The 25000-nt window shown below is 41.1% G+C and overlaps 2 protein-coding genes across 3 annotated transcripts in view; one reads left to right on the top strand and one right to left on the bottom strand.

The window, feature by feature from the left end:
- The window catches only part of sesn1 (sestrin 1), a 43309-nt gene that overhangs the window by 11149 nt on the left and 7160 nt on the right, over positions 1 to 25000 (top strand). The window lies entirely within an intron of this gene.
- Positions 22070 to 25000, bottom strand: part of armc2 (armadillo repeat containing 2) — a 25449-nt gene continuing 22518 nt past the window's right edge. Inside the window, exon 19 of the mRNA XM_060884395.1 lies at positions 22070 to 22333. The gene's annotated coding sequence lies outside the window, so the exon portion shown is untranslated. The remainder of the gene's footprint in view (positions 22334 to 25000) is intronic.

The raw sequence follows: 25000 nt of genomic DNA, 5'->3' as shown, positions 1-25000 counted from the left end.
AACATGTATAGTGTTTTTGCATCATTCTTTCATTCTGTATACAGCTCACAGAAATGCTACGATTGGTTGGCTGATGCATTGATTGACCGTCTCTCTCTCTCTCTCTTTCTCTTTCTGGTACCAAAATATTTTTCACCTTCTCTACCCAGAACAACCTCAGCAGGAAGCCGATTCCTGGAATTCCGCCTGCCACCACATGACGAAAGAAACAAAGCGATTAGCTCAGATGTTATTAGTGTCAGTTTGCCAGTGTGCGGTTTCATGCTGTGCAAATTACAACGCGACAGGTGCTCAATTACACAATCCGATATCGCGCCTACATTTACACTGTCCTATTAGTAAAAGGTGATGCAACAATTTGGCCCGACCGTCGAAGAATTTATTATCTGAGTGGGAGATTACGGCAAAGATAGAAACCTGCTGATAGAACTGTGAGTGTGTGTGAGACCAAGAGAGCAACCAAGGCACAAAATGCCAAGTGTTCAATCTAAACATCTGCATTATTCTGGAAATAATACATAATAGTGTTTAATGGTGAACGGTAGAGATCAGCCTGGGAGGAAGAGAACAGTAGGGGACCGTGGAAGTGGAGTATACGATGGACGGAAAAAGAGAGAGAGAGAGAGAGAGAGAGAAAGTTAGAGATGAAAAAATAAACCTGTTGTGAGTGCAGTGATACACACAAAGATGCCACAAGCCATCATCTTCATCAGTCTCCTCTAAACTGGCTTAATGTTTCTTACTGAGTGACACACACACACACACACACACACAAACACACACAGTGCTTTAGCTATAGCGCATCCAAACTTTACGAATCGGACTGATATAAAGACACACATTTACTGGGTATATAATAAAGTGTAGAGAACCGTCCTGGAAGAACCCTGATACAGAACACACACAAATCCAGACACCGACTTAAACACCTCTTGGCCCCACAGCGTCCCGGATGTCTCCTGGTGCCCCGACTCGCTCACCTAGCTCTCATCCTTTTGCTACAGATTTGCCCTTCATAAGCAGACAGAAATTTGATCCCGCGCAACTTTTCTCCTTGGCTTTCCGCCAAGGTAAACAGAAAAGGAAAAAAAAAAAAATATCAACTTATCGTCTTTACAAAGGCTTTTGTATTCGATTTTGGATATGAACCAGTACAAACAGACAAAAGGCCTATCGTTATCGAGAAAGCGGCTCAGGAGCGTTGTTTTGAAACGATCCAACTCAAACTGGAAGAGCAGAAAAAGCACTTGCTTGAACCTTTAACCTGGTTTATAACCTTCTGATTATTTCATAACATCACACAAGGAACGACTGAGTCATTTTATTCGCTTTTTTTTTTTCCAGGAAGTACCTGTTGTTATTAATTTTCTTATTATCCTGAGGTTCCACGGTGTGTGGAAACGTCTAAATGACCGACAGGAATACGGGAGCGTCCGCCTCCAGCCTGTATTTTTAGTGATCATTTTGGCAGAAATGTCGTCTCTAGTCGAGTCAGCGATGCGTTCAGCAGGCACGCCGTTATTTATTTATTTATTTATTTATTTATTTATTTTGTCCTTCCTTCAGCAGATTTTGAACAGAGTAATAAACAGTGCAGCAGTTTGCAGGAGTTTAAAGCAATGATTACAAGCAACAAGGGCAATTAGATCTGACACGGTACATACATCCGTATACCATCTACACGCTCGCATGCAGGCTTACACAATAAAACCTCCTGTTCTTCTACCAGCCCTGTACATAATGGTGTGATTTTTTTAAACCTAAAGCTCCAACCGGAAATGTACAGGGCATGAAATGTTGGCGAGATGTGTGGTACAGGGTGATCCTGAAATCAGACATTTCAGGAAAACTGAACCGTTTGCATCAGACCACCTCTGTTTTTCATGGCACAAGCAGAAGTATTGGAACAGATTGGTTTGTTTGTTGGTTTTATTTTTTGTAAGTTCTTCATTAAAGCCACATGGAATCACACAGAATCACGACACTCCTGTGTTCTTCTGTTGTGAAGTTCTAAGTTTGTAGTCCAGTTTCTTTTTGTGAGTTTCGATGGTTTTCTCACTTCGTTCTTCTCTTTAAAAGGTGAAATGCATGTACCATCATGAGCTCCATCATCATCAAAGACTAGAGAGAATGTTCCAGAATCAGCCATGTGAGCCCAAACCATGATGCTTCCTACCACCATCGTGCTTCACGGATTGTTTTATATCGTAAGCAGATCCTTACTTTCTCCACACTTTGGTTTTCCATCAGTTTGGTAGACGTTCCACTTGGTTTCAGGACTTTTGTAGCTCATCTCTGTCCTTGTTTGTGAATTCCAGTCTATCCTTCTGATTGTATCGAATAATGAGATGTTTGAATCTTGTGCTTTGGCCTTGATAGTTTTGCTCTGGAGGTCTTATTCAGTCAGTGGATCATTATTCCTTCACCCCTGGCTGTGGAGATTGTTTATGATACCATTGACTTTTGTTTTTAGGTTTTTCTTTACAGTTTTCACAATGTTTTTGTTGCCAGTTGATGTTGTTTTCCTTGAGTGACATGTCTGGTTCCTCAGTACCCCAGTGGTTTCTTTCTTCTCCAGAACATTCCATATTGTTCTCAGCTTCTAAAAGCTGAATAAGGTTTCTCCCATAGACAACTCTCTGGTCTTGATGTTGGCTTATCTTTTTAAAACACATTCATTCATTCGTTCATTCATTTTCTACCGCTTATCCGAACTACCTCGGGTCACGGGGAGCCTGTGCCTATCTCAGGCGTCATTGGGCATCAAGGCAGGATACACCCGGGACGGAGTGCCAACCCATCACAGGGCACACACACACACTCTCATTCACTCACGCAATCACACACTAGGGACAATTTTCCAGAGATGCCAATCAACCTACCATGCATGTCTTTGGACCGGGGGAGGAAACCGGAGTACCCGGAGGAAACCCCCGAGGCACAGGGAGAACATGCAAACTCCACACACACAAGGCGGAGGCGGGAATCGAACCCCCAACCCTGGAGGCGTGAGGCAAACGTGCTAACCACTAAGATACTGTGCCCCTTTTTAAAACACATGGTAAAGTAAATTCTTACACAAATTCTCATGTTCACCAATCAAACAGTTGAATTTGAGTTTTTCCGTATAGAAGTAGAAATTAAATGTTTATCGGGTAAATGGCTGAACATCGGAGGCTTGTACCACAAAAGATTATTACATTTTTAACTACTAGAGGGAATGTACAGTGTATTGAAGTTTTTCCAAAACTATTGGCACATCAAAGCTAGTTAATTACTATTATTTGTTTGTTTGTTTGACACTGGAGGATTTTGAAATCCACAATTCAGCAAAACTTCAGCAAAACTGTGATGGCTTTAACACTTTCTGCCTTCCATCACACATAAAAGCTTTAACGCTAACTACATTCAATAGCATTAAGCATTTTTTCACTCCTGGTCTTTGGCTTCACACATCACATGTATTTCACTCTGGAAATACGTGAAATAATAAATCCTCCATGTGTGAAACCATCGTGAATCTAAAGCCATTTTGTCTTTCTCACTAACACGGTTTATGTTGCGTTCCTCACTGCTCCGTTCCGTCCTCTTTTTATCCGTCCACACTGTCCGCTACTGTAGGTCGATGACCTCGAGTCAGTTTTTGCTAATACATGCTTTGATTTTATTTATTTTTTCTCAATTCTATTTTTTTTTTTTTTGTCCATCGATAGTGCAGAGAGTTCATTTGTTCCACCTGTATGCACAGGTTAATAATTCAGTGGCGTTTACCAGGGAAGGATTTCTGCTTTGTCAGCCTAATAAACAGCAATATTAATAATTAATCCGCATTAATGGGGCGTTTCTTTTTCTGGTGTGTTACAGCATGTGTGTAAATTAAATGTGTGGGTTTCCTTTTAAAATGCATGTCCCATTGGTGTGTGTGTGTGTGTGCGCTGACTCTAATGAACATCGTGTCCAGGTGTTTTTGCTTCTGTTCAGTACAAATAGTTCTTTCAGCTAGAGTTATGGGCGAACCCCACCCTCTGACTGGCTTACTCAATTACAGCATGTGTGTGTGTGTGTGTGTGTGTGTGTGTGTGTTTCTTGTTTACCAGCGAGCCCCCATTTAATACAGGCAAGAGTCCAGGGTCTATTTACGTTCCACCATTAACACAGTCCATCATTACAGCGAGAGTGAACTGGAGAAAAAAGTAGACCACAAAACAAGTTCTGTTCTTCCACATTCCCATCTTCACTCCAACCCATGCTGACATCCCATTGTCTAAACCCCGCAGCTTTGCCTGGCTCTGATTGGCCGGGAGTAGACACACCTCCACACCTCTAGAATGTGTTTGCGTTTGTGAGTCGGGGAAAAAAATAGAACATTGAAGCAGTTGAAAGAGGAAAAAAACAGACAGAGAGATAGAGAGAGAGAGTGGGAGGGAAAGGGCTCAAGAACTCAAGCATCTCAAAAGTTGGACTCGGTTCAAAAATTTCTAGGAAAAGGCGAGAGATGTTTGTTTGTTGAGCCCTGAATGTTGCAAGCTGTTTTAAACTGCATTTCTTTTATTGCTCCTTCATTCAGCTTTTCGGCTAGAAATTCTTGGAACTGGGGTTTGAATGTCCTGCACAGAGCTGTGCTTTTTTGTCTTTACATTCGAACACAACCTCCTAGACACGCATGCACCTTCATCATCATCATCAGTCTCTTTTAGAAACACAGGCTCCAGTCCAAGCGATTTGAATTTTTTTCCACGAATTTCACTAAAGGAATGTTGTCTAAAGCGCTCTTTTTAGATGACTGATGTGTTTACGAGCACGTATTGACTCTCTGCCAGGTCTCGTTTTACATTCTGTGTAAGCACAGCACAGTTTTATTTGGGGAGGTTTAATACCGTCCTGTCGAGCAGCTCATGTCTCAAACCCCTAGCTTTCGCTTGTCATTAATGGTATTTTGTTACCGCTACTTTGATGATTGCGATGTAATTTACCCAGTTGTGTTGGGTTAAATTCATTCATTTTCTCATTTCACCAGAGGAGATTGTATGCTAGGGGCAGTTAGAAGATCCCCTGAGTGAATTTAGCTTTAGAATCAACACACTGCACTAATTATGTGATGGAAATGGCCAGATGTGTTAAACAACATTGGACCTGAGCGTCACTGTGAATAATCACGATTCAGTTCTGTATTAATGCGTCGCTGTGTGTCGAGGCAGGACGCAAATCAGCATTTATAAATCGGCGTTTATTATGGAAATGCAAAACGAATCACAAAAACACATCACTTGTCCTAACCAATCACAAGACAGGGGGCGGAGACTAGACTAAACACTAAACAACAATTCACAGAGAAATGTGAAAAAAAAAAAAACGTGGCCGCTAATCGCTAATAAGCTCTAATCTTCCTCTGATATGTTGTTTATTATAAATGTACGAATTTGTAAACTCCTTCACACCATTTCATGTTTGTTTATTTGTTTGTTTGTTTATGAAACAGTAATCTAACATTAGACAGCTCCATAGCTTAATTAGAACGCTTTCTGAAGTGTCGGCATTTCAACTGGATGACCTGATGGTTGCTTCAGGGAGAATGTCCACTAACCAGAAATGTCCACTAACACAAACGGAGCTCTTCACTAACAACACATAGCCCGGATGTTAATCAGTATTTCGACCCCAGCGGTGTTGAATCCGAGTGCTCAGAAGGCGTTAGTATGCTGGACATGTTGTAATGTAATCGTTGTAGATGAAGCTCTTTACTCTGCTTTTGTCTTATTTACCTCAAGACAGAGACAGAGTGACTGGAAATGGATAAAAAAAACAACTATGATGTTGGAGATGAAATGCATTAATATGGAACTGCGAAGAGCAGGAACTGGATCTGTGGCGAGAACGCAGAAGGCGACAACACCGATAAAAAAAAAAATTTCCTGAGGAACCGAGAGTCAAAAAGCAGAACTGGTTAAAGTCAGATTGTAGAATTACAGTAGTAAGAAGTTGGGTATATAGTGAGCAAGTTGTAGTTTCAAGCATTTAAGGAAAATGGATAAGGATTGCATCCTTGTTAATGGATATAAATCATATGATAATGCAGAGTTACTTTTATAGGTTATTGTTTCTATAGTAACTTAAACATACAGTGAAAAGCTCCATATCTTAAACATATAGTGAAAAAAATGAACGGGTAAAATATACAGTGTGATCCATGATGTGGAAACGGTGATGAAAAGAGTTTATCTAACATTTATGATGCTTTGTAAAGTTTTCTTGACTTCGAGAGAGAGGATCGGTGTGTGCGTGCGTGTGCGTGTGTGTGTGTGTGTGTGTGTGTGTGTGTGTGAGGGGAGAGAGAGAGACAGAGAGATAGAGAGAGGCTTGGTGTGTTTTTGTGTGAGTGTGTGAGCATATGTGTGTGAGGGGGAGAAAGAGAGACAGAGATAGAGAGAGGCTTGGTGTGTGTGTGTGTGTGTGGGACTGTGTGTGTGTGTGGGACTGTGTGTGTGTGGGACTGTGTGTGTGTGGGACTGTGTGTGTGTGTGACAGAGAGAGTCACTCTATACATTGCATGTTTTTCTCTTTAGAGTTCAAGAAAGTTCTCTAAAACCTTACATGCATCTTTTCACATTCTCCAAAACAAATAAATAAATCATTTGAGAGAGAGAGAGAGTGTGTGTGTGTGTGTGTGTGTGTGTGTGTGTGTGTGTGTGTGTGTGTGTGTGTGTGTGTGGTAAGGGACTTTCCCTCCAGGCTCAGACAGCTTTGTATGTGCAGCATGACTTCCTGCAGAGGGCAAGACACTGTGCTTCACTTCCTGTTCAGGGTTACACATTTCTCTCATGCTGCAGGCGTCAAAGACGTGTTTTTTGTTTTTTTTAAGATCTTTTTGAAGCATATTTAAGCGTAAGGCGTTAACTCGAACCCAGTCTGAGCGGCAAAGTGAAATAGAAAAATTGTCCGGTAATAACCTCAGCGTACATCTGAGGCTTTAAAGCAGCAGTCTGTAATTTTTCAAGCCCTCTACTGCCTATGTGATGAAGAGCACAACAGCCAAGGGTCATTTCAGGGCCAGAAAAATGTAAACAGACTCCATATGATGAAGATCTACACTGATGAGTTTCACATTACATGTTAGAAATGTGCCAAGCGATTATAAAGTGCACCTTTAATGTTCTCAAAAAGGAAAAATGAGGTTATGATATTTTTTAGGAAGTCAGTTCTATAACAAGATGCAACAGTGGTTTGTTTAAAGAGATGTTTTGCTGTATTCGCAGAATCTCACAGAGAAATGCAGAAATCGGTCATCGTGCAGCAAAAAACAACAAAACTGAAAAAGAGAAATTGGAGGAAAACAAGCAACAGCACAGAGAGTGTCGGAACCGGAACATGTCTGCACTCGTACCATCAGCAGTAAACAATCTCATACAGAGAGCAGGAGCAGCAGGAGAGGGAACACACATGTATACACACACACACACAGTCAGACAGATACACACTCATACACACAGAGATACATATGTACAGCAAGATATATAGATACATACAGACCTACATACAGAGTGATAGGTGTGTGTGTATATATATATATATATATATATATATATATATATATATATATATATATATATATATATATATATATATATATATATATATATATATATATACACACACACGAAAACACACACACACACACACACACACACACACACACACACACAACCTTATTCAGCAAAAAGTGAATAAGATTGACAAGAAGTAACTGCTCAGGCCTCTTAAGGGTCTAATAAGAGCTAATCAGCATGTTTAGAGTGCAAGAACACACACACACACAAACACATCTCGTCCCTCGTACACTCTCTCTGATAAACAGCCGCACTTTCTCTCCAGCTGCCTATCTCCGAGTCCTGTTTGTGTTCCCAGCTACTTAATAGCAGTGAGGCAAGGCTCAGTCACGGAGCAGCATCTGGTAACACAAACACTGGAGGGGTGGAGCAGGGGAGCGAAAGAACACCGGGAACAAACACGCTGACAAAACAGCACGACGAGTATGTACGGGACATGCAGCGGGGGGACGGGTCGCCTGACCTTTTGTGACACGACAGATATTCGATGCATGCACGCGCACACACACACACAGAGAAAATAAGCTAATGAGTCTGTCCTATGCATGCCCTCAGCTCCTGAGCTGGTAACATGCTGGGAGAGTACGGGGGAGGGGAGAGGAGGGCAGGGGACGGATCAGACAAGTGTCATCTGTTTATTGTACAACTCGCAAAAACACAAAGGCAAAAATATATTTTCTTGAGCTGCTTCAGAATCCAAAGAGAATCCAGAATCCAGCCATGTACAACATGTACACTCTATAGCATCTGTCCATCCATCTGTCCATCCATCCTTTGCGTCTTTGTTTATTTACTTCACAAGCAAGACAATTCAAGTGAACACTGCAGCCAAAACATCGTATAAGGAACAAGGAAGCATCAAAGGATCGATAAAACACGACCGGACATGCTGTTACAAGAAAATAATCAAGGCCAAGGTTGTGTAATGAGGAGGTACTGTTCCTACACGGAAGCGCCTTATTCCAGTCACAGTAACTCTGTTACGTTTTTTACGTATTCATTAACAAACTACGTGTATTGGGTTTTTTTTTTTTGTTTATTTTTAACGGTTCGTTTCTGTCATCTGTCAAAACATTGACATATTGTTTTGTTCCTGAAGTAACACGTTTTTTTAAAGCGTTTTATTCAAGCAGGCGACGATTTAACTTTTAATTACAGACTTGTTGCTATAGAAACGGTAACGTATCAGAACAATCTCGTTTGAATTCCGTGAGAATTTAACAGCTCTGTGGTACAAAGCAGGAGAAAAAACAATTATTATTCAGCGTTTCGGAAACGTTTAGAAACTACCGAGCATGAGGACGAAGTTCAAGTTCATGAGGCGATACAGGGCGCCGTCGGCGACGTGAGCTCAGATGTGGTGATAAACACCTCAGCATGAACACACAAGCACTGATGAGTGATGAGCAAATATCTGAAAATAGGAATAATACTCTAAAAAAAAAAAAAACAACTGTGAAAAGAACTCGTGCCTCACTGCTCACCTGTAGGCACTGGGGATTAGTCACATCAGAGGAACTGAACATGTTCAATCAAACGCCCTGAAAATCACAAAAACATGGTGGACTTCAGGGTGGTGTGATTCAGCACAGCGCAGAGAGAGTGACGTTAACACACCTGAGTGCACGAGTGATTATTTTTATAAAGCTGTGTGATCTGTACAGTTTATACAACAGAAATTTGTTGTCAATTACAACATCGAACACATCTGAATGGTTTGTGGTTAGATTTAATGATGTGGTACAAATGAGACAGAAGTCTGTTCCTGTCCTGTTACACCTGCTGTATACAGACACCAAGCTCTCACCAGGCCTATCTCTGTGTCTCTGTGTCTCTCTCACACACACATTCTCACTCTCTCACGCACACTCTCACTCTCACACACACCAAGCCTCTCTCTATCTCGGTCACACACACACACCAGGCCTCTCTGTCTCTCTCTCTCACACACTCTCTCACACAAACCCTCACTCTCTCACACACAACAAGCCTCTCTCTATCTCTCTCTCATAGACACTCTCTCACACACACTCTCACTTTCTCACACACACACCAAGCCTCTCTCTATCTCTGTCACACACACACCAGGCCTCTCTGTCTCTCTCTCTCTCACACTCTCTCACACAAACCCTCACTCTCTCACACACAACAAGCCTCTCTCTACCTCTCTCTCATAGACACTCTCTCATAGACACTCTCTCACACACACTCTCACTTTCTCACACACACACCAAGCCTCTCTCTATCTCTGTCACACACACACCAGGCCTCTCTGTCTCTCTCTCTCTCACACACTCTCTCACACAAACCCTCACTCTCTCACACACAACAAGCCTCTCTCTACCTCTCTCTCATAGACACTCTCTCATAGACAATCTCTTCTCACACACACACCAAGCCTCTCTCTATCTCTGTCACACACACACACCAGGCCTCTCTGTCTCTCTCTCTCTCACACACTCTCTCACACAAACCCTCACTCTCTCACACACAACAAGCCTCTCTCTACCTCTCTCTCATAGACACTCTCTCACACACACTCTCACTTTCTCACACACACACCAAGCCTCTCTCTATCTCTGTCACACACACACCAGGCCTCTCTCTTTCTCTCTGTGTCTCTCTCTCTCACACACACTCTCTCACACAAACCCTCACTCTCTCTCACACAACAAGCCTCTATCCATCTCTCTCTCATAGACACTCTCTCACACACACTCTCTCACACACTCTTACTCTCTCACACACCAAGCCTCTCTGTCTCACACACACATCCGGGCCTCTCTCTATCTCTTTGTGTCTCTCTCACAAACACACACACACTCGCTCTCTCACACCAAGCCTCTCTCTATCTCTCTGTGTTTCTCTTTCACACACACTCTCATTCTCTCACACAAACCCTCACTCTCTCACACACTCTATCAGCCTCTCTCTATCTCTCTGTGTCTCTCTCTCTTTCTGACACTCACACACACACTCTTTCAAACAAAAAGCCCCCTCTGTCACAAACACACCTGTACAGTATACAGTGTATACAGGGTGACTCCTTCTCTCTGTCACACACACACAGACACACACAAATGCTTACACACACACTCAAACACACACATGCTCACACACACATGTGAAACACATATGCAGTGTTTCTCTATCACAGCCTGCATTCAGCGTGTACATAAAGCTGCATTCAGAGCCGCAGCTCGATGTTCAGGTGATAAGTCAATATTTACGTCTTCTTACATGTGTGAATGTTTTAGGTTGTTAAAATGACCTGAATGAGGTTCATTGCCACATTTTATTTATTTATTTTTTTAATATAATGTTTTTTTAAGTTGTTTTTCTCCTCTGCAAACACAGCAACTCTTTTGTCTTTTGTTTTCGTTATTATAAAACCGCACATGATCCGACACATCATCAACGTTGCATTGTTTTAACCACAAATGCTTAATTTTGCTGTTTTTTTTTTTGTCAACATTTGCGATAAAACATGCAGAGTATTAGAAAGTGTAGCGTTAACGTCGTGGAGAAAAACAGCTGCTAAAGATAAACGAATGAGTGACACATTGGGTGAAAAAAAAAATGAAATCACAGCTCTTGCTCTAGCATTCCTTAAAAGCAATATAGTGCTGCACCGATTAAAAAAAACACATTCTCTTTGTCATTTTAATTGTTATCATTTAAATCTGAAGTTTACCGGTGTTTTGAAGAAAACATGCTCAGACATGACTTCACAATCAGTCATCAGGACACCGTCTCGGGTTGGGCTTCGGGTTTTGAGCGAGGAGGACGAGACGTGAGTCGATGTTGTAATAGAACAAGAAGGAAACACTGGAGCTGCAGTGACTTTGGTACAACCAACAGATTGCATTGTGAAATTATGGAGATTTCGTGCACAGAAATTGTGTGTGTGCGCGTGTGTGTGTGTGTGTGTGTGTGTGGTAGCAGCACTCCAGCCATTAGGCCTAAAACATGCATGTAGGTGTTTATACAGTGCACAACAACACACACACACACAAACACAGTGTACAGATTTGGAGAGTACAATGCTACTGAGAGAAGCTTGCTCTGGTCTTTCCTGTTAGAACACACAAATGCTGAGCTGGCAGAGATATGGGACGGGCTGGAGTGGCGTGAGAGAGGTGTGTGTGTGTGTGTGTGTGTGTGTGTGTATGTGTGTGGGTGGGTGGGTGGGTGTGTGAGAGAGAGAGAGATAGAGAAGTGGGTGGCTATGAGAACAAAAGGAAGAGACACCCAGAGCCCCCCATCAGCAGAACTTCCTGATCCCTACACACACACACATATATACACACACATGCGCACACACACACACACCTCTCTCTCACGCCACTCCAGCACAATAATAATAATAATAATAATAATAATAAAAACACCCCGTCGTCACTGAAACACTTGTGATGTTACAATTTTACAGAGTTACTCAGATCCACTTCATCACCAAGGATTTCTTTTCTACTCCGTCTTTATGCTGCGATTCAGAATCACGATTCTGTCTGAGCGATAGCTCGAGGGGCTGCAGATTGGTTGCAAAGTTTTTTACGACACAGATTCTTGTACACACATCACTTCCTGATCTGAAATTTTCAAATAAACAAACAGTGTGAAATATCAGAGTTGAAACAGAATGAATCAATGAAATTTAAGCGTGAGGAGGAAAAAACCTCAGAATGTATGTCGAAATAGCAGAGCATAGCAAGAGTGTGTGTGTGTGTGTGTGTGTGTGTGTGTGTGTGTGAGTGTGTGTGAGTGTGTGTGTGTGTGTGTGTGTGTGTGTGTGTGTGTGTGTGTGTGTGTGTGTGTGTGTGTGTGTGTGTGTGTGTGTGTGTGTGTGAGAGTGTGTGAGAGTGTGAGAGTGTGTGAGTGTGTGTGTGAGTGTGTGTGTGTGAGTGTGTGTGTGTGAGTGTGTGTGTGTGTGTGTGTGAGTGTGTGTGTGTGTGGCAGTTAGATAACACGTTTGCTACAGGTCCCTGTTTGTGGCACAGAGCTGATAGCTTCTTTTTTGTCATGTGGCCCTCACACACCCCCTTTTCGTCCCCAAGTTGCCTTTTATAACCACCGCGTGTGTGTGGGTGTGTGTGGGTGTGATTGTGTTTGCCAGTCTCTCTCTGGGGCTATTTTTTGTCCTCTGACACCAAGGTGAGACATTTTGCATGATGTAGGCTATAAATTGTCGTCTGGACTGTGACACAGCTGCAGAGTACAGAAAAGAAAACAGCCATAACTTCTCTAATTTCTTTTCCTCCCTCCCTCTCTCTCTCTCTCTCTCTCTCTCTCTCTCTCTCTCTCTCTCTCTCTCTTTTCTCTCTCTGTCCTGCTTCCTTCTGTTATAGATAATCGTGTGTGTGTGTGTGTGTTATGGGCTGACTTGCTCCTGATTTAATGTTTGGTTAAGACTTTCCTCAGAGTCTATGCTAGTTTTTATTATAATGCTTTCGAAGAAAAGGGTGCCGTGTTCGAAGAAGCACACACACACACACACACACACACTTCAGAAAAGTTTGCAACTAAAGGTCTTGCCTGAAGAAAGGGTGGAGATGTTTTTCAAGGAAAATTGAAATAATAACTGCTCTTCTGTAACACTAGTATATAGGGGGAAGAACAAATATCTGATATGTTTTTACTTCCATGCTTTACATTTCTCCCTTACACAACAGTAAGCACACACACAATATTTACACCTTTTTCTGCCATGGAATGAGCTGAACATTGCGTTCAGCAGATCGAACACATCAGGAGACACAGTGTATGTTTGGTCACTGGCCGGTTGCTAAGATGACAGATGCGTTTGTGATGACGCCGAAGAGACACAACGTCCTTCAGGATTTTCGCACATTATGCACGTAATGCTTTTGCTCGTTGGCTCTGGTTCGATTAAAATAGCACGAATCCTGTTCCTGTGTTCCCAAGCATGAATGTTCTTAACTCTCCGCAATAAAACAGCATGCCAGGTTCAGCCTGTCCATTAATATCACACTCACTCTCACTCACTCACTCTCTCTCTCTCGCTCTCTCTTGTCTTTCCCATTAGCCTGCTGCTAAATGGCCTGCGCAATTTCCTTAACATCGCATTTGAATTTGATTGACCTCTGCGCTCTTCAGAAGGTTGTACGAGAGTTCCATTCGTGCGATGATGGAGTTTGTATAAAAACAGAGATGTGCCTCGGAGCAGCGTTGACTCCACTGCTGCTGTGTGACGCGACGGAAAAACATGTGATTCCAGATAATATGTCATGCTGAAATTACTGCTCTGTGTACTGTAAATACATTGCGGTCGATATTAAATACATAACTATGACCTTATTTATGAATTACTTTATACAGGTGTCCTAAAAACGGTGTAAAGTTTTTCCACACCAGCTTATCCTTCCATCCATGGCCTTTTGTCCGTCCGTCCACCTGAGATTCTCCTGAGCTCGGTATCTCTAGAACAAATAGTTTGTAGGGTCCTTATGGAATTATCATCCAAACCTGCAGATGAACTGATTAGATTTTTGGCATGGATCCAAACAGCACGGTTAAATGTCTGAAATAATTTTCCTTTAATAGCTTCCTCTTGTTTTAAGTGCGTTTAAAGGGTATTTACGGAATGTAAACAAGTAACGAGAAAGAATAGACTTGTTGGAGTCAAGTTATTTGCATCAAGTTGTTTTTAGCAAACAAACAAATCCTATTTTCTTTTCCATTCTGAATTTTCTGTATTTGATTGGGATGCTTGTGTTTAAACAAGCTGCTCCTACTCGAGAAGAACCCATCTACTTTGGAGCAGATCTGAGTTCTCTAGGCCCTACGTTCCACAGATTCACATGATACATAACAAAGTCATTAAAAAGGGGTCCGAAGTTCTTTAGCTCTATAAAACACATAAGTGGAACCTAAAGAACGTGTTCACCTTAATATGAGATGGTTTGCTGTGGGAACTCGTCAGAGGGGTTTGCTGTTGCTGTGCACCTCAGTCGTGGCCGGCCCGAGACTCGAACCCACAATCTTTGGAATCTGGGTACATTGGAACCTTGGAATATAGGAACTAGGACCTGCTGCTAAGAAACTGTGTTTATTCTAGTATTACTGCATTCAATATTGTCTGAACTTACAGTATTTACATCTAGTATTGACACTGGTTGGTCGGTGCTGTTTTTTGTTTACTGTCTTTTGTGTATTGTCTTTTTTGTATTTGTGTATTGTCTTGTAACCTTTTTTCTGCACTGTCTTTTGTCCTGCTCTGTCTTGTCCTGCACTGTCTTGTTTGTCTTGTCCTGCACTGTTTGCACTAGGTTGCACAGTTGCACTTTATGTGGCCATGACTACTTACTAAGTCCTAGCCCTGTCTTTGTTTTATGTAGCACTATGATCCTTGAGAAAAGTTGTCTCATTTCACTGCGTACTGCAACAGCTATATATGGTTGAAATGACAATAAAAGCTTCTTGACTTGACTCTTGACTTGACTAGGGAACATGGGGGCCTGGGAGCATATGGGCCTGGGAATATCAGAACCTGGGAATATAGGAACTAGGAAACATATGGATCTGGGAACATTGGAACCTGGGAGCAAAGGGACCTGTGAACATTCAACATTGTGAAGATTGGACTGACCCTACTTACTCTCCACAATTGTGTGAGGATTTTTATCTCCATACCTGATGCACATTCTGGAGCCTAACTGAACTGTGCAAAAGTAAAGTATCTCCTGCTCTGTGGAGCCTCACTGCTACCTGGCTGGTGTGATGTAGTAGATTTGCACTATGGGGATGTTTGTGTAGCTTAACATAGTTTGTATTAGTGTCAGGGATGGTGTGAAAATGGGAAAGGGCAAGGACAGGACGCTCTGTCCTGGGTGTCTGGGTGTCATCCGGGCCCAAAACCTGGCAGCTGATATGTTGATGTCATGATACCAGCTGCTGCTGTGTGTTGCCTTTCCCTTTGGACTTCCTGCCCTGATGCTCTAGTGCCATCTCCACCTCTTCCTTCCTCCAGTGTATCGCAAGGATCTGCTTTTTGCTTCTTATAAGACCCTCTGTGAAGTGAACACTCACACACTCGACGTTGTCATTCGGCTAACTTGGTTTGCAGCGTGTGTGTGTTGTGTGTGTTTTTGTTTTTACTTTGTGTGAAAAGTAAATCCTACACCAGATGTAGCTAGCACAGCTCGGTTATCGAGGAAAGCATCAATGACATCACTGAGGCCTTGAGACCTTTTATTGATTCGGTCATGATCAGGAACGGTTGAAAAATGCAGAAACACACACACACACACACACACACACACACATCAGAACATTTGACGCACACCGAGCAGATCTCAGGCAGGTGTAAATGGACACTGCAAAAAAATCTCTTTATTTTTATATAACAAATATGAGACTTATTACATGAGTTTATTTAGATTTGACAGATTTACACAATTCTTTCTAGAAAAAAAAAATTATTTGGAAATAAATTCAATTTTAAAATCTAACAATAAAGAATACAATTTGAAATGAGCACAAAAAATTAACAAATAGAAATATTAGACTAGAATAAAAAATAAGCCAAAAATATGTTTTAGTCCCTTTTTGTGATTCTTGCTACCAAAAAAAAAAAAAAAAAAGTTTGATTTCGTAGAACTGTTGTGCTTTTTTGTTTAGTTTTGCAGAAATTGTCAAACTCAAAATCTCACTGGATTCTTGTTTTAAACTCGTCCCAGTGCAGACACACATAACGTAATAACTTTCTTTGAGAGCTGGACTCATGTTCCACACGCGGGATTTGAGATTAATTACATGAAGAACTGAAGGCTGGATCTTTAAAAACATGAAATAACCTTCCAGCTAATTTCCTTCTTAAAACACATGACTGAGGAGCTGCTGCAAATTTACAGGAGATTAGCCACCAAATATTTGTTTAGTACTCTGTATACTGACCATATTAGTACTGAGTGTATTCGTGGGTTGGAGTTTAAAGCTTGGTCTGTAGGATTTGTACTGTAGTACAGTGCATTTTGTTCATCTGGTGTTCATCTGAAAAGTCAGGGATGGAAAGAAGAGGATTGTCTTTCTGTGGCAATGAAAAGAGATTTGTGTTGTGTGTGTGTTGTGTGTGTGTGTGTGTGTGTGTGTGTGTGTGTGTGGCTTTCAGCTGTGCTGCCATATATCAGGGTTTTTTTTATACAGCTCGAGGGACTGAGAGAAAGGGAAAAGAAGGAGAATGGAGCTGTGTGTGATTGTGTACAGAGTACTAACTGGAGTCTAACACACACACACACACACTTCCATAAGTATGTGTTAGTGATGCCCGCATACATACAGTTTCTCCTCAAGGCTGCGCAGTATTCCTGCCTGCAACCAAAAAAAACCCACATGATAGACATGCCTGGAAAGAGCAAGCTGCGAGCTAAAATACAGCACACCATCCCATTTTCTTAGAAAGAAAGAGAAAAACAGGCTGTGACAACAGCACTGAGAAACAGTGTGTAACTTTTTTACATTCTTACAGTCTTACAGGGGGAAATAAAGAAGCAGTGTTGTATACAAGGTTTTCCCACTAGGAAGATCGTCATTAAAGAATACACACCTCCTGCGTTCAGTGAGTTTATGAATCAGAGGCATGTTATTGAATATATTGCTTGTTCTCAGACTAATTATCATTTCATGAGATCTTGAAACTGAAATGAGGTCAAGTGTGAGTTTGTGAGGTATGAGGTTTAACCCCCCCCCCCCACCCCCCCCACCCCGTTTTGTCTGGAATTGAGAACACAAACGCTACGATAACACGCTTAAGTCTTCAAGTCAACAGGAAATGAAACTTTCTCCTTTTTCATTTTCCTTTTCTTCAGTGGGTCATTGTTCTCTGCGCTCGAATCTTCTCACAGAACTTTTTTGCTTTTAATAATACAGTCATTTCGACACGGGATCCTCGGAGCAGTCCGGGGTTTTTGAGAGCCGTATGTCTTTATTAGCTCAGATTCAGACTCGTTTGATCTGAGGAAGCTTGTTGATCTTCCTCCACTATCCTGTGTTAGCGATTTTATAAAATTCCAACCCTTGCTGAGCGAAGGTGAGAACAGGCAAGGAAAAAAAAAAGGACTGTTTTACAAAGAGAACTAGAGCTATAGTGGAAATAGATTTTGTGCAACAAACTTGACAAATAATAACTTTTAGAAGTGTTATCATTTTGTGCTTAGGTTTTGTCCTCGTGCTCCAGTAGGCTCAGACGGTACGCTCAAGTGCTAATGGGAATTTCCTATTCCCAAGTTGGGAATTTTGTTCGGTTTGGTAATTACGACGTCGTTTTGGATGGCGTGAGATGAAGGTTTTATTAATTAACTGGAAAAAAACAAAGCAATTTTTTTTAAATTGCCATTTAAAAGTTTTTGGTTTAAAGTTATTCATTTTATTTGATGTTATTTATCAGTTCATGTAGCTGTAAACTAGCTGTAGCTGTAACTATCGTTACATCTGTAATGGTAATTGTACAAAGCGGAATCGTATTTTTTAGTCATTTTGCTTGTTTTGTTTTTGTAAGCCTGAAATCAGCTTCTGAGGCGAGGAAACATTGGATTGGAACAAATTTACTGTCAAAACGGTAAAGACGTTGAGCCCCGTAGTCACTGTAACTGAGTGGAGGTTTGTATTCACGTATAAAGCACACTACACTTTTCCCCAGAGACAGAGGGACGAGGCAGAAGGGAAGATGACCATCTGTCGCTCCAGTTGTCCGGCCTGGATAGTCGCCCTCTACTGTGTTTTCATCTCATGGTCAATGTGTGTGTCGATTGTGTGGCTTGGGGATGTGACAGTGTGTGAGTCTGGCTGTGGTTCATTGTGACTGGACAGGTTGTGTGTGTGTGTGTTGTCTGTGTGTGTGTGAGAGAGAGAGATTTCAGGGGCTTCATTGTCTGAGTGTTTCCTCTTAAAGTCCCAGAAGACACTCTCAGCTTTAGTTAGTATGAGACCTTGACCTGTGAAACAAAGGTTAGAAAACACACTCAGTTCAGGTCCAGATATTTAGCAGGCATTAGGACCTCACGGTACCCTGCGTTTTACCTTTAACCTCAAGTCTGGATCGTTGCTCTGTCGCTTTCTAACAAAGCGCTCGGTTTACACTGTGAATATTACAAGAACAAGAACATCTTTAACATGTTATTATACAATATATAATCTGTCTGTCCATCCATCCATCCATCCTTTTATCTATTACTCTATTTCTCTCAATGCAAATGGGACTTTAGATACATGCGTTTAGGTGTAGCTACAGAAATATACAAATCAACACAAATGTGTGTGGTGTGTGTGTGCGTGTGCGTGCGTGCGCGTGTGTGTGTGTGTGTGTGTGAGAGAGAGAGAGAGCTGGTTTATCATCCAAAGCTAATAAAAAACAAGAACGAGAATATCAAAAAACGTGAATATCTGCTGTCTCATTATATATCTAATATTTTTCTCTTTATACAGTTCACATGTTGTGTTGTTTCTGTTAAAGGCATTTTTTCCCCTTGCCTGTTTTGTAACATGTTATTCAATTCGGAAACTGAAAGCCTGTGCAACCTGTTTCTCTTCTAATTTATTTTTTTTTTTTGGCATTGACGAGGATGGATGGATAAGAGTGAGCAAGAGCGATGGAGAGACAAAGGGAGGGAGGGATATTTAGCATGCTTCCTCATTTTGTTTTCATAAATAACTTTAACCTACAGTTACCTTTACCGATACTTGGAGACTAACCGGTTTTTTTTTACTCTGTAATCGCAGGCCGCAGCCCCTTCGGTGTGATAACGGAGCTGAGTTGGCAGTAAAGTAAAAACTGTTATGCGGAGGTTATTTTTTAAACCGGTGACAGCGAGAGAGTCTTTTTGTTTTTCTGTAGCAATACATGACACAAAACCCTGAGTGGAGAATGTCAGACGGTGTTCTTGCTCCGGTTTGAGGTTTCTGCTGCGGTTAGTGTTTCACAATCAGTGTCTGTGCCGTTTATATCTTTATAAACATATATATATTGCCTTTTGCAGCAGGGTAGAGACTAGAAGAAGCAGAAGAAGATGTGTTCCTGCTGAAAAAAATCTTGTCTGTACGTGATGTGTGATTTTATTTTTTATTTTTTTAACAATAAAATATTAAGGAATATGAAGGCATATAAGGAATATGAAGGCATTGTGACGGATTTCACCACCATGAAGCGTGCAGCAGATCCCTGAATCCGGTTTATCCTCCCTCTTCCTCTCTCTCTCTCTCTATCTCTCTCTCTCTCTGATTTCTTTCTTTTATGCATCCAGGTCCCTCTGTATAACAGACAACCCTACAAAGTGTCTCACTTTTTTCTTATCATGTTTTTTTTTTTTTTATATATATATATATATACAAATGTTATATAGAGTATTATATTTTTTGTGAGAAAGCAGGATTTGGGCATCGGACACACTTTAGCAGGGATCCAAAGAATTTGTCTAGGTCAAAAGTTTATAACAAAATTCATCATTTTAGCCTCAAATGCAAAATTTTTAAGAAGTCAAAAGCACATAAATGATTAGAAAACTTCAATTAGGATATATCTATAGTTATTGAATTAGATTGCTAGCCTCTCATTCGCCTCACATCAGAAAAGAATGATAACAAACGTAGATTGTGTCGGTTTCTTTTAAAGGGAGATAGGACACGTCTCACGAGGTCGAGCACAAGTTTGCTCCACACTGCAGACTGTTTTTTGTATATTCTAAACTGTAGATAGCTATAGCGCTAACTATATTGTGTAGCATTGTGTAGAAGGCATGAACGGATGGACTAAATTAAAAGGTTTGGATGTATTTCCATTACGATGGCTGTCACTGGCTGGTTTATTTTTTTTTTACAAGCGTTAGCACCTGATCGCCTCGTCCCTCTTTCGCTACGTAAGCAAAGCTGTGAGCGTCTATTGCAAGGTGTCGAACGTTCCACACTAGAATAAGTGCATCATCCAGGTTCAAGTGCACTTCTTCACTTCTCACACTATGCGATTTTGGACGCAACCTAAACAGCCAAAGTCGCTAATTAATTATCAAATTCAAATGTATTTTTATAGCGCTTTTAACAATGGATATTGTCTCAAAGCAGCTTTAGAGAACAAACATAAAACAAAAAAGTTATATAATACAAAATTGTAATATTTATAAAACACCGTGTAAATGTGTTTGTATTTATCCCCTATGAGCAAGTCTGAGGTGACTCAGGCAGCAGTGGCGAGGAAAAACTCCCTTGAATGGTAAAGGAAGAAACCTTAAGAGGAACCAGACTCAAAGGGGAACCTCATCCTCATATGGGTGACACTGAAGGGTGTGATTACAAATATACAGTCTGACAAATGTTGTATTGTTGAGAAGGTTGTTGTCCTCAAAGACCACATGGAGTTGCTTGGCTCACTAGATCCTGTTTTTTTATTATTCTTATTTATTTTTTAAAATTTCGACATCTCTTCTCTGCTCTCTCGCATGAGTGGCCTTGAGAGAAATCGCAAATCGCTGCATAACCAACGCAGATGACAGATTAGGCAGTCGAACAGGAATAAAAGCGATAAATTGTTTTCCTGACAGAGGAAGTTGGCACGTGAAACAGAGCGAGAGTGTAAAGTAAATTTCTTCTCAAAGATCCACTAGAGAACCACAAAGGAAAGAAATATGTGATCTATGAATATAAAATAACCTCAGGTACAGAGTGCGTCCTCTCTTTCTCTCTCTCTTCCATTTTACGGTTGGGTTATTAATTAACTGCTGGACAAACACGCTTACAGCGGGGAGGATATTTGGAGCGCCGCTCATTTGGCCTCTAAAACACGCGCACCGCGGCCTGGATCCGTTTCTCTGCGACGCACAAGTGCCGTAAATTTGTTCGGGTTTTTTTTTTTTTTGCTAGTCAAACAGACGGATTTAAAAGTTTTAATTTTAACACATGCTGTAAAAAAGGAATTTAACCAAGTATAAGAAATATGACCATGTGTAAATCTTGAGATTTTCTTGGAAATGTTGTTTTCTATTTTTGTCTGTTTTCATATGATTAATAATAAACCTCTGTGTGTCGCAGTGTGTGTTTGTCCAGGATGAAGTAGTACTTTTTACAATGACTTCACATTCGTGATGACACCTCCATTGATAACTTGGTTTGTTTCGTTCTCACACATCCACATCATCTTCCATCAACTTACTCTCCACTTAAATGCCCGACCCCACGGCATCTCTATGGCCAGAGACTCGTCGTGGTTGAAATAATCTTACATTTCAGACTACGATACAGCGGTGTCTCGATCTGACGTCTCGTCTGTCAAATCTACTGATAAGGAGCGAAATAAAGATGGAGTGAAGAGAAAGTGCTGCTTCAGAGGAAGGAGTGTGTGCTTGATGATGGTTAAAACTTTATTTCATGTATTCTCACACAGTGTAAGTGATGGTTTGTTATAAAAAGCCTCGAGGGCCATGAGGTACTCCATGAGGTACTTTTAATGTTTTGGGAATAAAGGGGTTTCTGGATAAACTCCTACAGAAGTAGACACTCAGACCGGTCTTCAGATATTATAATAATTATCACCTTGTTGTTGATTTATAGAAAGATGAAAAGAGCAGAAGGTTGTTGACCTTCTGAATTTGTATCTAAAGGTCAGAGGAACGGGTCGCAATTACAGCTGCTCAGCGTGTTGAGTCGGAGTTACGGTGCAGATCTGCAGAGCCAGCAGGTTACAGGTCGTCCTATCTGCAGCGTCGTAAAGAGACGAACGAGCCAGACTGATAAGGGATAAAGAAGGAGATCTTCAGTTAGCTGGAGATTAGCTGTCAATCAGCCAAGATGGCAGACTGTTAATTATTTGGCTCAAGACTTTGACTTATTCAGCCTGAACACTCCTGCATACTTTTGACTGCAACAATCACAAAAAAAACAAACCTCCAATCCAAATTAACCACCTGATTACATCTTCTGAGACTTAATGACCCTTTGTTCTTTTTTGTTTGTTACAAAGGGACTACTGAGATTAATCTCAATCTAAACCTAGAAACGTCGTACTGATAACATCTTCAATAGACATAATACTCCACATTGCACAGTCACATTAAAAGAAGTTGTTCTTTACACTGTGTGTGTCCATATATTGTGTGCATTGACTATTCCCATGCTGTCAGGGTTAGAGCACTGAGACGGTGATTAGTTATCCAGTGTTGTTCTGAACACTAAAGATAGTAGAGGAAGGCGTTCATTTTTCTTCGCTTTCTCCCATATTACTGGTTGCTGTATTTTGTTTGGTGTGTGCACGCTGTGCGCTGCATGTATTGCGACAGCTGTGAGTTCTGCCTTTTAAAATAACATCCACGGGAACTCTGGCTTCCTCAGACGCAGAGCATTCAGCAGACCTCCACCTATTCTGTTGGTGTTCGTACAACCAGCTTCTAAAACCGAAAGGTTTTCTACGAGGGATGAAGAAAAAACATTTCCGTGCTCTATGTTTGAGGAGTTGAGAATTACAGTGTTAGTATATTCATTGTTTACATTTACCAACAAGATTTGGTCGAACATTTTACAGACAAAGCATCTCACCATCATTCTGCTCAGAGGAAACAAAAAAAAACCCAACAAATTTGTAAAAAAAAAAAATAAATTGGGTCACCACAGTGTCCATGTGGGATTCCATGTGTGGAGGTTCTCCTCCAACTATCCAGCAACATAAAGACAAGCGTTTACTAAAGATGAACAAAAAAAAATTCATTTCCTCTTGTTTTTTCCTCAAAAACATCTTCAGGTTCGTTTTTGCGGATCGTTCGGTGTTCTTTGAGTCGAACGCACATGAACATCACCGCAAAGTCGATTACGAGTAGGATTCCCTTTGAGCGCTGAGTCGGGGTCGTGTCAGAGAGAAAACATGGTAAAAACAACAGATTCCACTGAGACGTCTGAGGTCAAAGGTAAATTAGATGAAAACGGACGTTTACTCGTCTCAGAAGCTGATTTCAGTCTACGTTGTACAATTACAATCAAATTTAATTAAAAAAAAAAAACAGCAAAGCAAAACACCTGATTTTCATTCTTTATTTTGTAAAAGCTCTGGATTGCTTTTACCAAAGAGTCTTAAATGCATCAGATGTCGTAATTTTGACTTACTGACTTGTAAATACAAACTTCCATAGGGAAACAGTTACAACAACGACAAAATCTCAGAAACAACCATGGACATCACAGATTTAACCTAACTTCAAACTGTAAACTTTTATACACTTGTAATGATGTGTGCTAGCATGTTTAATTTGGGGAATGTTGTTTCGTGTGTGTGTGTGTGTGTGTGTTAGTAGACCGCACCTCTCAGGAAGACAGATGCAAGGCTTCGATCCGACTCAGTTGTCAGAACTCGAGCACCGTAGCCAAGTAACACTGGAAAAGGTGGGCGGAGGGAATGAAAGCGAGGAAGGAGAGGAAAGTAAGAAAGGGAGGAAAGTGAAGACAAGTTACACAAAAAAGGGCTAGAAAGAATTGCTGACGATAGGAGTGGTTTTCTGGAGATGTGTAGATCTGCTACTGAGTAAAATGGAAAGAGTGAGAGAGAGAGAGTCTCAGACAAAGGACATGACAGAGAGAAGAAGAAGAAGAAGAAGGGAGGAACACACTGAATTGTCCATTCTTTTGTTTTGGACTTTTTTTAAAAAACATTTTAAAGAATAAATGTTTCACACACACCCACCCACACACACATACTCTCTCTCTACATGAACATTTCTTAACGTTACTTTAACACTTGAGTTTTGAAGACGTTACATATTTCACTACAAGGCCTTTTCTCTCTTCTTCATTTTTTTCCCCTTCTCATATCCAGCATTGTCACACCATATAGTCTAAAGTTCGCCAGCACTTCTGTTGACCTCAAACACAATAAGCAGCAGGAACGATTGCTCATAAAAGCTTAGCACTCCTTCATAGAGCCTGTGCACACAGCTGCATATTGGAGTTTTTTCTTTACTTTTTTTTTCCTGTGAGAGGAACTTAGATTAGGGGAGTGAGAGGCGAAAAACAGAGATTGGACCCTGTGACTGTTGTTCTGGCTTGTGATTGGCTGACTCCTGTTGCTAGGCTTATGTCATTGAGGCTTCTCTCTCTCTCTCTCTCTCTCTCTCTCTCGCTCTCTCTCTCTCTTTTTTTTAAACTCTCTCTGTCTTCCACCAGCGCTCTGATAGGTCAGGTTGGAACTGGTTCTGAGCAGGGCTGCACCGGGTAACTTTTTTTGCCACTTGTTGAACATCCGAAAGCCTGTGGTTTGTAAAGCGTGTCTGCTTGTTCAGCATGAGAAAGAAAACAGAGCCAAGAGTTGCACTGGTGCACCGAACCTGCCTGCAGACACACAGGGTACTGTGAGACACGTTGAAAAAATAAATAAAAAATGAGGTTTCAGTAAAAGTGCATCTTATAAGTAA

Source organism: Tachysurus vachellii, chromosome 12 (genome assembly GCF_030014155.1).
Source record: "Tachysurus vachellii isolate PV-2020 chromosome 12, HZAU_Pvac_v1, whole genome shotgun sequence".
NCBI classification, from domain to species: domain Eukaryota; kingdom Metazoa; phylum Chordata; class Actinopteri; order Siluriformes; family Bagridae; genus Tachysurus; species Tachysurus vachellii.
Note: the sequence above shows the minus strand (reverse complement) of the source record. Positions and strands in the feature narration are given on the sequence as shown.